Below are 12,490 nucleotides of genomic sequence, written 5' to 3' on the forward strand. Positions count from 1 at the left end.
TAGTTGTAGCTTGATTTCCTCCCAGAATTTTCCCACCTCCGGGCACGCCCAGAACATATGGATTATCCCAGCATCCACCTCCCTGCACTTGGGGCATTTTTGTACTTCAGTACTCCCAAATCTGGCGATCTTCCGGGGGTCATATACGCCCTATGGGTGACATATAACTGAATCTGCTGCAGCCTCGCATTCCTAGACACCTTTTAATGATATCTCTGAGCTCTTTCCCACTGCCCTTCTTGCATAGTTACTCCCGCTTCCTCCTCCCAGTACCTTCTCAGTTGGAGCAACTCCTTACCCACTCTAGACATCACCAGTTCATAAATCTGGCATATTTCCTGCCCTCCCTCCAAGATATCATACATCGTTTCTATGGCAGTATCAGGTGGTTCTGCTAGTGCTAAATCGGACCGCATTTCCTTCACCCGTTTAACTATTCTAGTATATGTGATATATTGCCCCGTATGTACACCTGTTTCATCCACTATCGTTTGGAAGTCGAGTGCCTTCCCCTCTTGCTACATATCTCCCAAGGTCGCTAGGCCTACCGGTTCCCAGTGTTTGCGGATCCCTTTCCTCAGTTGCTCATCCACTCCGCGTAGCGCCACAAGTGGCGACTGCAGGGAGCATGGGGTCGGGTTCCCCATAGCTCGGCACGCTTTGCGCCATGTCTTGCAGCCCAGTTCCAGCAATCTTGATTGCCTATGCAACTTTGGTTTGGGTAGCCATATCAGTTCTTTTAGGAAATGAGGGTCGCATTCACCCCTCAGCAACCTAGATTCTGCTGTCTCGTCTTCCGACAGCCACCTAGCAACATATTGTAGCTGCCCTGCCAAGTGGTATATCTCAAAGTTCGTCAGGTTTATACCCCCCGTCATAGGCATTCTGTAATTTCCATAGGGCCACTCTGTTTCTGGAGTTGTGCCACAGGAAACCTCTGCATAAGCTCTGGAGTTTAATAAAAAAGTGTTTGGGCAACATGTGTGGGATATTTACAAAAAAATGCAGTAGCCTAGGCAGGACCACCATCTTAAGCAGGGCCGCCCTCCTCACCATGGCTAGGGGGAGCTTTGCCTAGACCCCATGCTGTTCTTGATACCTTCTACTGCCCTTTCTGTGTTATATTTGTGCTCGTCTGCAATTGTGTGATATATGTTAATCACCAGGTATCTGAATGTTCTGGTCTGCCAGGCTATCTGCAAAATAGGTAAGTTCTCCTGTGGGACTCCTCTGTACCTTCCCAAGGGGAACATGCATGATTTTTTGGGGTTCAGTGTCACGACCCGTGACCCAGAACCCCACTGGCATGGTCACATGCCAGGTAGGGTTAGGGCTCGGTGTTCATTTGGGGCCCCAAGGGCCTTGCATTTTCACCGGGGACTCTCCTGGAGTCAGTCCTGGCGCCTTTGGCACCAGGCTTATATTTGGAAGGGGACTTGAGGGGACTACTTTTTGGGTGGAGGCCTGCAGCCAACATGGAGACACCCACACAGTCTAGTCCCTAAGAACCAGACTGCGCGGTGCAGTGTTTTAGGGTGGGGTCGCCCGGACTACTTTATCTGGACTACTTTACAGGGTAGGCTATATAAACCACCCCCAAGCTAAAGAACGTGCTTCGCGTTATTCTGCAGCCAGCAGCGTAACGCTCACCGTGTTCAAAGACCAGCACCAGGCGTTCCTGGAATCGCGGACCTGCAGAGGAGACAAAAGAACATCATTAGCAGTTCCAGCTTACCTGCAGCCTTGCATCCTTCGATCCCGGCTGCTCGCGGTCTTCAGGACATCGCGCTCGCACCGGAACGAAGCACCTGGAGGGGAGAGAAAAAGGGACAACGTTAAACAGGTTACTCATGGCAATCACAGCAGCAACCAGAATCTCCTCACCTGGCTGGGCATATCTTGGCCGGTTCCGCTCCGGAAATCACTGCACGCTCAGAAAGACCATCGTAACCTGAAAAGGAATAAAGAATACAGGTTAGCCCAAAAGGAAATTAGCGCCGCACTTCACGCTGATCCTACCTTTCTTCATACGCTCTGCGTCCATAAATCCCAGCAGGAGCCTAACCCAAGCAGCGCACCCAGCGAACCTCTGCATACCTAAAGGGGAAACAATCAGGGAAAGACATTAATAGCCCGAAAGAAAAGCAAAGGCCCTCAGAGACTGCTATAATCGAACTTACCTCCTTAAAGACACTTGAATGGGTTGGCACCAGTGAAGTTAACTCGGTCGCTTCAACCCGCAGAAAACTACTCGCCCCTGCACAGAAAGCAGGATGGAGAGCACGCCAGACATCATAACAAGGTGAGGAGGGGGGCCATCAGGTCGAGTCCAAGGGGCTGGTGGGAGGAAACGAAATCTGTGCCCAAGTCCAGTCCTCCTGTGTTTTCAGGCCCACCTGCCATAGAAGACATCATCCCGAATTGAGTACATCTGGGGGGAATCCGGCAACCAGGGCATACATGCGTCCCCGTGGATACTAGGTGAGCGTAACATTCACTGCTATACCCGAGAGAGTCGCGTATCGCCCCATCACCTCCAAGATGTATTGCAAGTTTTCCTCTGGGTACCACAGGTATAGCAGCATATCATCTGCATACAATGATATCAAGTGCGGTCCCCCCTTAAGGTAAACCCCTATTTATTCATACTGTTGTCTCGGATAGATCGCTAGTGGTTCTAGTGCAAGGATGTACAGCATCGGGGACCATGGACAGCCCTGTCTCGTGCCTCTGCTAAGTTGCCATTTATCTGAAATTATTGCTACCGTTTTAACCTTGGCTGTTTGTTTGTTTGTTTTATTCACTTATAATGCGCACCAGACCCAAAGGTAACCGGGCGCAGCAGTACAGAAAATGCGAAGCTTAGGTTGCAGGGTGGGGTCATGGGATACATACACTGTACAAATACAAAATACAAATATAGAATGCAACAGGTTCAATTGCAACAGGTCCAATTGCAACAGGTTGCATTGGGGAGCTATACACCATCTTCACCCACCGCAGGTACCCTGGTCCCATCCCGTATTCTTTCAAGGCCGCCATCATCCAAGGCCACCTTACCTTACGGAGTCGAAGGCTTTCACTGCATCTAGCGAGATTACTGCTATTTCACTTGGGTCGCCCTCCGCCTGTTCTACGATATGGTGGAGCCTCCTGAAGTTATCGGATTTGCTTCTACCTGGGACATATCCGGTTTGATCGGGGTGTATGAGTTTATTTATTACCCGCTTAAGCCTGTTCGCCAGCACATCAGTGAGGATTTTACTGTCCTGGTTTAGCATGGATAGTGGTCTGTACGACCCACAGTCTGTGCTTGGCTTGTCAGGCTTGAGGAGTGGAATGATTACCACCTCCCTCAGAGATTCCGGCAGTCTCCCTCTCTCAAACACCTCGTTTAGCATTGCCAATAGCGGGGGGAGCACTTCTTGTCTATACATTTTATAGAATTCGCTAGGGAGCCCATCTGTCCCAGGGGCTTTGCTCGTGGTTAGATGTATTACCACTGTCTCTAATTCCTCTATTTTGATTGGGGCATCTAGGTTCTCCCTGTCTTCCTCAGTCACTTTAGGTAATCCTATGTCTTCTAGCGTCTAATGAGTCTCCTGCTCTGCCGTATCTTCTGCATCTTCATAGAGGTGTTTGTAAAATCTAAGGAATCCCTCGTTCACACTCTCCTTGGTGTTGCAGACTTGGCCCGCTTCTCCCGTTATCTCTCTAATTGCTGATCTTGTTGTCTCGTTCTTGTATATCCAAACGAGCAGCCTCCCCAGTTTGTCTCCCCCTGCTTGTTGTCTTTCAATGTATTTTTTGTAATTCAGGCTGCATAACCAATCCCAGAGCTCACCACATGTCTGTTGTAGTTGGCTCACATGTTCGGCATCCTCCTGTGAGGTGCCCCCTCTTTTCATAATTACTTCTAATTTCTTTTCTGTCTCCTGTAACTCTCGCATTATACCTCCTTGGAGCCCTCTAGACTTGGAAATGGTGGCACCCCTCCCTACCACCTTAAAGGCCTCCCATAGGGTACCCTCTGACTCCACTCTTCCGGTATTATTTTCAAAGCTCGGAATGTGGTATCCTTCAATGACTCAGCTCTAAGCCTCCATGTTGGGATCCTGGCTCTGGGGGGCTGATGTCGCCACGCCAGGACCAGAGGGGAGTGGTCCAATAGTATTCTCGCCTTATATTCTGAGCTCGTCATTTCCCCAGAAAGTTCCGGAGTGGCGAACATGTAATACAGTCTTGTGTACAGGTTTTGTGGGGCGGCATAGTGCGAGTAGTGCTCATCATTCGGGTGTTGCTGCCTCCAAATGTCCTCCAGCCTAAAGTCTCTCAGCAGGATTTGTAGCGTTTTCGCTGCAGGGGTGGGCTTATCTAGTTTCGTGTCTGATCTGTCCATTTTGGGGTTCAGCGTGCAATTGAAGTCCCCTCCCCATATGACCGTGCCTCCTATGTGAGGACTGTTTTTGCTATATAGTGTCTTGAAATAGGCTACTGTATCTTGGTTGGGGGCGTATGTATTTATGATGCACAGTTCTCTATTCTCTAGGAGTCCCCGAATCACTACCATCCTCCTATCCGGCTCCACCGTGGCCTGCAGTATCTGGAAGGGCACATGTGGCGCCACCCAAATTATTACCCCTCTGGCATATGCCGAATACGTTGCTCCTATGGTGGTCCCTCTCCACATTTTCTTTACCACCTCTTGTTTCTCTTTGGTGAGGTGGGTTTCTGACATTCCAAGTTACTACTCTAAGGTCACCCATTGTCCCGTCGAGTCTCACCACAATCCCCCCCAACTAATTATCTTGCCCTGTCTCCTCCAATTTTCTTCCTCCTCCTGCTTCAAGCTTGCATGTGTGTAAGCTCGTTTCCCACCATATAAACTACCCCAACCAACAACACTGCAACTACGCCAACTCCTTTCCCACCCCCGCCCTTCCCATCCCCAACTTTTGCCCAGCTCCATCCCTGGATTTCAGGCAATCCCGCATTTAGTCCTGGCCCGGGTTACCGACCCTAGGAACTCAGCAGGAGGTTGCCGCACTATCGGTAGTCTATCTGAACTAACTTTTGGGGTGCAAGGGTGCAACTGTTGTAGCTCCTGCATATTAGCCTCAGCATATTACATGCGCTCAAATTCTTCTGTCCAAAGCCTGGCTATTTCCCAGTCTGTGTGCATTATAATATATTCTAGTCCCAATGTCTTAGTCATACAGCACCTCAGCATCTGGAGCCTCCATATCACTTCTCCGTGCCGTCCTCCTTCTGCGTGTCTGTCCCGGAGGGGCAGTCCTGTGCATCCAGCCACTCTGTTGCATCCTCTGGGCTGTCATAAAACAAAGCTCTATTTCTGTGGAACACTTTCAGCTTCGCCGGGTACATCAGCATGTAGTTAAAGCCCGCTGCACGCAACCTCTTTTTCACTGTTCCATAATTCAGCCTTTTCCTCTGCACCAGTAGGGTACAATCTGGGTATGCTGTGATAGGAACTGATACCCTGTGTATTGTATCCCTTTTCGGAAGAACTCCAGGATCTTCTCCCTGTCTCGGTAGTTCAGGATTTTGGCTATTATCGGCCTAGCGGTGCTCCAGGCGGAGGTTTCCTCATCAGAGCCCTGTGTGCTCTCTCCATAGCGAATCCCTGGGTGAGTGCCCCACCGTCTATTTCTTGAAGTAGCATGGACTCAATGTAGTCCGTGGGGTTAGATCCTTCTTCTCCTTCAGGGAGCCCTACAATACGTATGTTATTTCTTCAGACCCGCTCTTCCGCCTCCTCTGCTCCGTTTTCCAAGTTGCTCACTTGTCGCAGTACATGGATCTCTGAGGTGTGTACCGAGCATGTAGCTGTGTTTGCGTATGCTTCCTTTTCCAATTCTCCTGTGCGTTCCGCTGTTTTATTTGCATCTTGTCTTAATAGATTGACGCCTCTTGTACTGCCCCTATTTTCAGATCCAGTGATGTTCTTATTTCGCTCATAGCTGCCTCCAATTTGGTTTCCAATGCAATTTTCAGGTCCGCAATTGCGTCAAGGATTTGTTGATCATTCCGCCTTGGTGCGTCTGCTTTTAAGTTCTTGTCCTTGTTTCTGGCTCCGTCAGATGATTGGGGTATTCTGGCCAATTCATCCATGGCGGTTGTTTTCCTTTTGTTTTAGGTAACTTAGATGCCATACTGATACCTCCCTGTGTCTGCTCACCATTGCCGAGGCTGGTTTTTCAGGCTCTCTGTCCAATCTCAGCCTATATGGTGTTCGAGTTGACTGATGGCTTCCGCTAGGGCCTTCCTGGTGAAGGATGCTTGATTACAGATAATTTGAGCGGCCTCTCAGTGCGCCTACATCCTTCTTGCTGCTGTCAGGTAATGCAGTTGAGAGCAGCCCGTTGGGTCCTTTTGCAGTATCCTTCTACGAGCTTTGTTCTTTTATTTGCCGACCATCTTGTTTCGCAGGACATTTAAGGGACTGCCCAGGAAATGCACCAAAGGAGCCCTGTTGATCAATTATTGGTACATGACCCCCTCTGGCGCCTTTGTGTGCTTGGGGGTCTATCTTAACCCCATGCATCTTTTTTGGTACAATCTCCTCTGCTCTATGGGCAAGCAGCTTTAAGTAGCTCCCTGGCTTTATGTCCTTTGTAGGGATCTTTGAACGTGCTCTTCCGCTACTTTAACTGTACCGACATGTTTGTTTATGTGAGAGGGGCCCCTGTGGTTTACAGTCAGGCCAATTGGATCTGTTCTTTTTTCCTGCTCCTCTGCTCACTGTTCTTCCAGCCAATATCCAGTGCACCACCGTGCCTACATTCCCATTGTCTTTATGCTTGCTGGGCTGGTTGTCTCTCTGTGCGGCGCCTCCCTTTCTTACCGTCTGATACTTGTAGAGTTCCGTCCCTGCGTTACACGATTCGGGTCCTTCTTTAGCAGCTTCGGGCTTCCCCTTATGCCGTAGCCTTCATCGTTTATCTTTTGGTTGCATACCCACATGTGCTACAGTCCCCTGCGCCGGAGGTGATCTGCTTACTGTCCTTTTGTGGTGAGTGTTAGTGCGGCTGGGGGAGCCCCTGCCAGTCCTTCAGCTGCGGTTCTGCCAATCCATGTGTCCAGCCGCAACCTTATGTTCTGCGGCTAATATCGTTTCATTGTTGGGCATCTACTTGTTCCGGTGGTTCCGTGTGTCAGCCTTGGTTATCATCAGCCTCCCTTGTGCTCTTCTTCTATCAGTGCCCTCGCGCAGCAGCTTTGGCTGTCTCACCGTATACAGCCGCACAGTTATCAGCTGTGAATATATTCCTCTGTAGCCGTCTGCTTGTAAGCCTGCCTTTGTCGGGTGCCACAATGTATCTCTCGATATGGCATATTTCTTTGAACTCCGGCCACCGCCCGACTGCCAGTTACAAATGTATTCACATGGGCTTTGTTCTTTATTCTCTTCATACAGTGCGTCTGGTCAGTTTCACACAGACGCGGGCTCCAAATTCTGCCATCAGCTCTTCCGTGATGAGCCTTTGTGTATGCCTCGGGCGGGCGACATTTTTTTTCCCTTCGTCCTTGTTGCACCCCAGACTTCAACAGCTTTGGATTTTACTTATCTATATCCGTTTTCCTTGTGCTTTGTACAGGAGCATGCCCATACTCTTCGCCCAGCCGTAGCTCCAGATTATCTTCTTACAGTCACCTTTGACTGTTTATTTTCCTCCGGATCAGTGTCGGATATGCAGGAGCTTGCAAGATGCACGTCTTAACTCACGGCCATTTAGCCACGCCCCCAACCGATTAGCTACTTAATCTTGCAGAGGGAGCCACCTTTCTGTCCATCAAAGAAGGGCTGTTAAAAAGAGTGGGACAAACCTGCAATTTTTATCGGCAGAAATTACGTGCCATTTGGTTAAGCCCAGGAGAAACCCCCTAAGAAATGGGTGAACGGGTCAAAAACACTGTGGCCCTGTGGATCAGTAACAAATCCTTAGACAAATTGACGGAGATGATCACACTAGAACAATTTACTAATTCCTTATCCCCCTTTTTGCAAAAGGCTGTTGTGCAGTAAAATCAAATTACCCTAGCCATGGCCATTGAACCCGCACAAAACCATTGAGATGCAGCTAAACATTTCCACTCGGCTCATTGTTGGGAGGAACGGAAGGATCATAAACCTATCCACTGACCTCAACCTCAGGGAATAGATAAACCAGGGGGGGAAGTACCAAAATAAAAACGGGTACCACGAGAAAGTAGAATTCAGGAAAACTGATCCAAAGGCAAAAGAGGAAATTAGAAGGGAGAAAGTAAAAGGGAGTAGACCACCTCCCCTTGTTTGTTTTTCCTTCTAGAGTCAGGACATTTAGCTAGGCACTGCCCAAAGAATATAAGGGACAAACCTATAGAAACAGGTTGTTTAAAAGGTGAGGAATGGGAAGAACCTGAGGAAGAACTAGAGACCTATAGCATCTGTTTACGCAAACCCCTACCGACTTTACCTACGAAAAAGCTTGGGTAAACGGGAGGCAAGTAAGAGCCCTAATTGACTCAGGTAGTAAACAAACTGCTATACGAGCTGGTTTAGTCTCAAGAATGGACCTGGATAATGCGAACCTGGTTAGACTAACCTGTGTACATGGAGACAATGAGGTGTACCCAAAAATATCTGTATACCTTGAAATCCGGAGCAAATGCTATGACATATCCTCAGCTATAATTCCTGGGCTCCCCGAAAAAGTTATTCTGGGACGGGATTTCCTCTCTTGCAGGAAACTCCACCTCCATATGGAGACTTTTTACCCCAGAGTCCCTGGCAGGCAGACTACTATTCCCAAGGCTCTCCCATATGGGACTGGGAAGATACTGATCCTATGAAACCCAAAACAATCCTCAAAATGCAATTCATAAGTTATTGTAGAGAGACCGGTACACTGACCAAAATCAATCAGAGGAATATGCAAGAGTTCCTGGACATCTCTCGTACCTGTTATTTTCCAGGTCGTAACAACAGTGAGCCCGGCCAAAGAACAGGTATATCCACCTCGCATAGGGGAAGGGTATGTGAGAAACCTGACAGTGTCTCATTTACTAGTCTCTGAGGATCTGTCATCCATGTGTCTAGGACACAGCCATGGCTAATGGATCCAGTTCCTGGGGCTGGACCAGTGAGGGAGGTTCACCTGGATGGGGGGTCCTCGAGGAGTGGATGTGGGACACTGACGGATGATATGCAGTATCACCCTTCTTCCAACACCTTTTCCCCATCCTACCACGTAGGACATTCAGAAACGGTGCCCCTCCCTTTTTCCGCACAAACACTTTTGCACACCACAAAAGACAACAGACTAACTCTAGAGCCGTTTACCTGACATGTCCCAACAAAAAGGTTAGGTAGAGTCAGGCAATTGACCAGGATCCCTTACACACACGTGATGACTCTTTCACTTCCCTACAGGGATAAAAGGTGGAGCACAAGAGCACAGGATGAGCAAGGTATACCACACAATGAGAGAGCTATCCACGCACAGCAGTTCAAGAGGAGGAGAAAGGCAGTGAGAACCAAAGGGGTGACAAGGAGAGAAGAAACCTTGTCCTTTCCAACCCAGACCCGCGAAGCCTCCGCAGAAATAAACATAAGACTGCAAACAATAGCCCGAATGTGTTGCAGCAGATGTCAATGGTACACGAAGCGTGCAGAACAGAGGGAGATGCTTGCTACCATGGTACCGGCCTGGACTCCAGATAGAGTGAAAAGCCAAGCGTTTCATCACAGCCGTTGAGTCAATGGGGAACCGATAAAGAAACTGAACTGTGTTAAATGGAAATCGCAAAGTGGCACATTGAGGTAAGTTCAAAGAACTGTGAATTGTTAAGGGAAGACCAACTGCAGAGGGGTCTGGCTCCACGTGGGTGCTCACTCGAGACACACTGGTTGATCCCACGTTGAATGAAACTACTGATACCAGAAGGCACTAGGGGAGCCACAAAGGTCAAAGTGGTCATACAGGGGTCTAGCAAAAAGCCTGTACAGTCGAAAGTCTTTGACTAACAAACCATTGAAAACACAAGGGCAGTAAATCCTGCATCAGAAGAAAGTAAAAGGAATCGTGAAATGGCAAGAGTGAACCCGGCAGAGGGATGTCCATGGAGAACTGTTTGAAAAGACATTAAGATTTGTGAATGCCAAGGAGAAAATATCTTTGCAAAAGCCATAGTGAATCCAACAGAGGAAGGATGTGATTCGTGAGGGATCAGCGCCCGGAAGAGGCGGAGCCAGGCTGAAGTTATCACACAACGTACATGTAGAATAGAACTGTGAAATCAAAAGAGGAAAGCCTGCGAATGAGAGCCCGAGTGAACCCGACAGATGGAGTCCAATATTCGAGAAGGGTCTGAGCCTGGCAGAGGTGAATCCAGGGGGTGGAAAACCAACCCCCCATTGACACACGAAGGCAAGAATAAGAAAATAAGCCAAATTGATCCTGACAGGAGGGAGGCCGATATTTGAGAGGGGTCTACCCACGGAAGAGGGGGGCCCAGGCGTGAAGAATCATCACCTCAAGTGCAATCCGAAAGAATTTTATGTTTGTTATTTGAATCCATCAGATCCCCAGAAAGAGGAGAGACAACCTCCAAAGATCCCGGAAGAGGGGGACCCATGGGTGAAACCATCACCCAACATACATTTGGAACAGAACAACCTTTGTTATTTTTGGAAGCCATCAGGTCCTTTGGGGCAAGAGAATTTTTGTAAAAAAAAGAGACTTAACCACCCAAGGTCCTGATACGTGACGCGGAACTGCTGTCTCATGCTGGGAAAGCTCGAGAGTGGGCTGTGCCCAGGAGTCCCACCTTGTCTTGTGCTCAAAACGTGGGGAAGGGAGATCCCCGGCTTAGACATCCTGACTTATCATTTGTGAACACTTCTTTCTTTCATGTGACCTCTATCCCACACTCTTTTGTATTTTAGCTTAAGGAATGGCAATAGGATTTACTCAGTATAGGCCCTTTTATTTGACCCGACGCCACTAGGACTGCCTTATTTTTTAATGGTCGTAGCTTGCTCTCATCTTAGATTTAGGTTTAGATAAGGTGTTTTTCCAACCTATCTATACAGTTTAATAAACAGCCTTGAACTGTGATCACTCGTGTCTGTCTATTCTTGATACCATGTTATCCTTACACCTCCCAATGGGGTGCGAAAGTGGGGGCACAGGCCCCTGGCCGATTCATGCCTCTTGGGTGTCTGTGTCCTGGATGGTGGTGGACGACAATTTTGGGTGCCACTGGCGTCGGCCTGGAATCGAGGAATCGATCCCTGTAGACCTCCTGGGTGGTGCAGTGGGAGGGCTAATGATAGGTGGGTAGTGTAACCTTTGGAGGATCTGGAGACTCTCCCCATTGGGGAATGAAAGGACAACCTTCTCTGCTGCAGTGTCTCCAGAGAGCACGTAGTCTCTGCGTTGGTCTTGATGGCCTGGAGAGTGGCATCCACCATCAGCCCAAACAGGTTGTCCCCGCCAAACGGCATGTCGATGACCTTGGTCTGAAAGTCTGTGCGGAAATCTGCCAACCCTGGCACTGAGAGCCACACCATTGCCCATCTGGCAGAACCCAGAGTCTGCTATGTTGAGCAAGATAGTGATGGCGTGGTCGGAGCCACTTCTCTTTCCTGGAATAGGGCAATGGCTTTGGCCTTCTTGTCATCGGGGAGAAAGTCCAGGAAGTGCCCCAGCTGGCACCACAGATCCCAGTTGTACTTTGACAGGAAGGGCAGGGCATTGGCAGCCTTGATGGTAGAGGCTGCTGTGGTAATGATGCGCTTGCCAGCCGTATCAAGCTTTCTGCCTTCCTGGTCAGGAGGCACCATGGACAATGAGGGGTTTGATGACATCTTCCTGGCGGCGGCTGACACCACAGAGTCTGGAGAAGGTGGAGACCTGAGACACATGGGGGCCGAATCTGGACCCAGTACTACTTCTCCGGCCTGCCAGGCTTCGATGGCTCGGTATTTGGAGCCTTTATGGCTGCCAGTCCATCTTCCCAAATGTCGCCCAACAACAGGACCAACACAATGGTCTTCTTTGAGGACTCTCGCTGTTGAAAAAGGAAGTCTTCCTTGTTCTTCTTTTCTGGCACCAGATTGCAGAGCTTGGCTGCCTTCGAGATGATGGAGTGGAAGGAGCCAATTTCCTCCGAGGTGAAGTCCTGGCGGGCTTGTCAACAACTGGCAGTTCCCCATCCACGGGAACGTAGTCATACTCATCTGTGAGAGTTCTGGCGGTGTCTGTGCCAGTATCTGTGTGAACTTACATGACCCCTAGACTTGGCCCAGGGCTAACAGGTGCCTTACGGGGCAGAGGTGGCTGGTGCCGAGGAGGTCTCGGAGGACTCTTGGCCGAACCAGGCACAAGAGCAGCAGGCAGCCACTGCTGAATCTCTGCCAGCCTATGCAAGGTGGTTACAGTGCCCTGTAATATGTCCCTTGGTGCAGGAGCAGGTGGGGCAGCAG

The sequence above is a fragment of the Ambystoma mexicanum genome, chromosome 13 (genome assembly GCF_040938575.1).
Source record: "Ambystoma mexicanum isolate Mex_15411 chromosome 13, UKY_AmexF1_1, whole genome shotgun sequence".
Lineage (NCBI taxonomy): Eukaryota > Metazoa > Chordata > Amphibia > Caudata > Ambystomatidae > Ambystoma > Ambystoma mexicanum.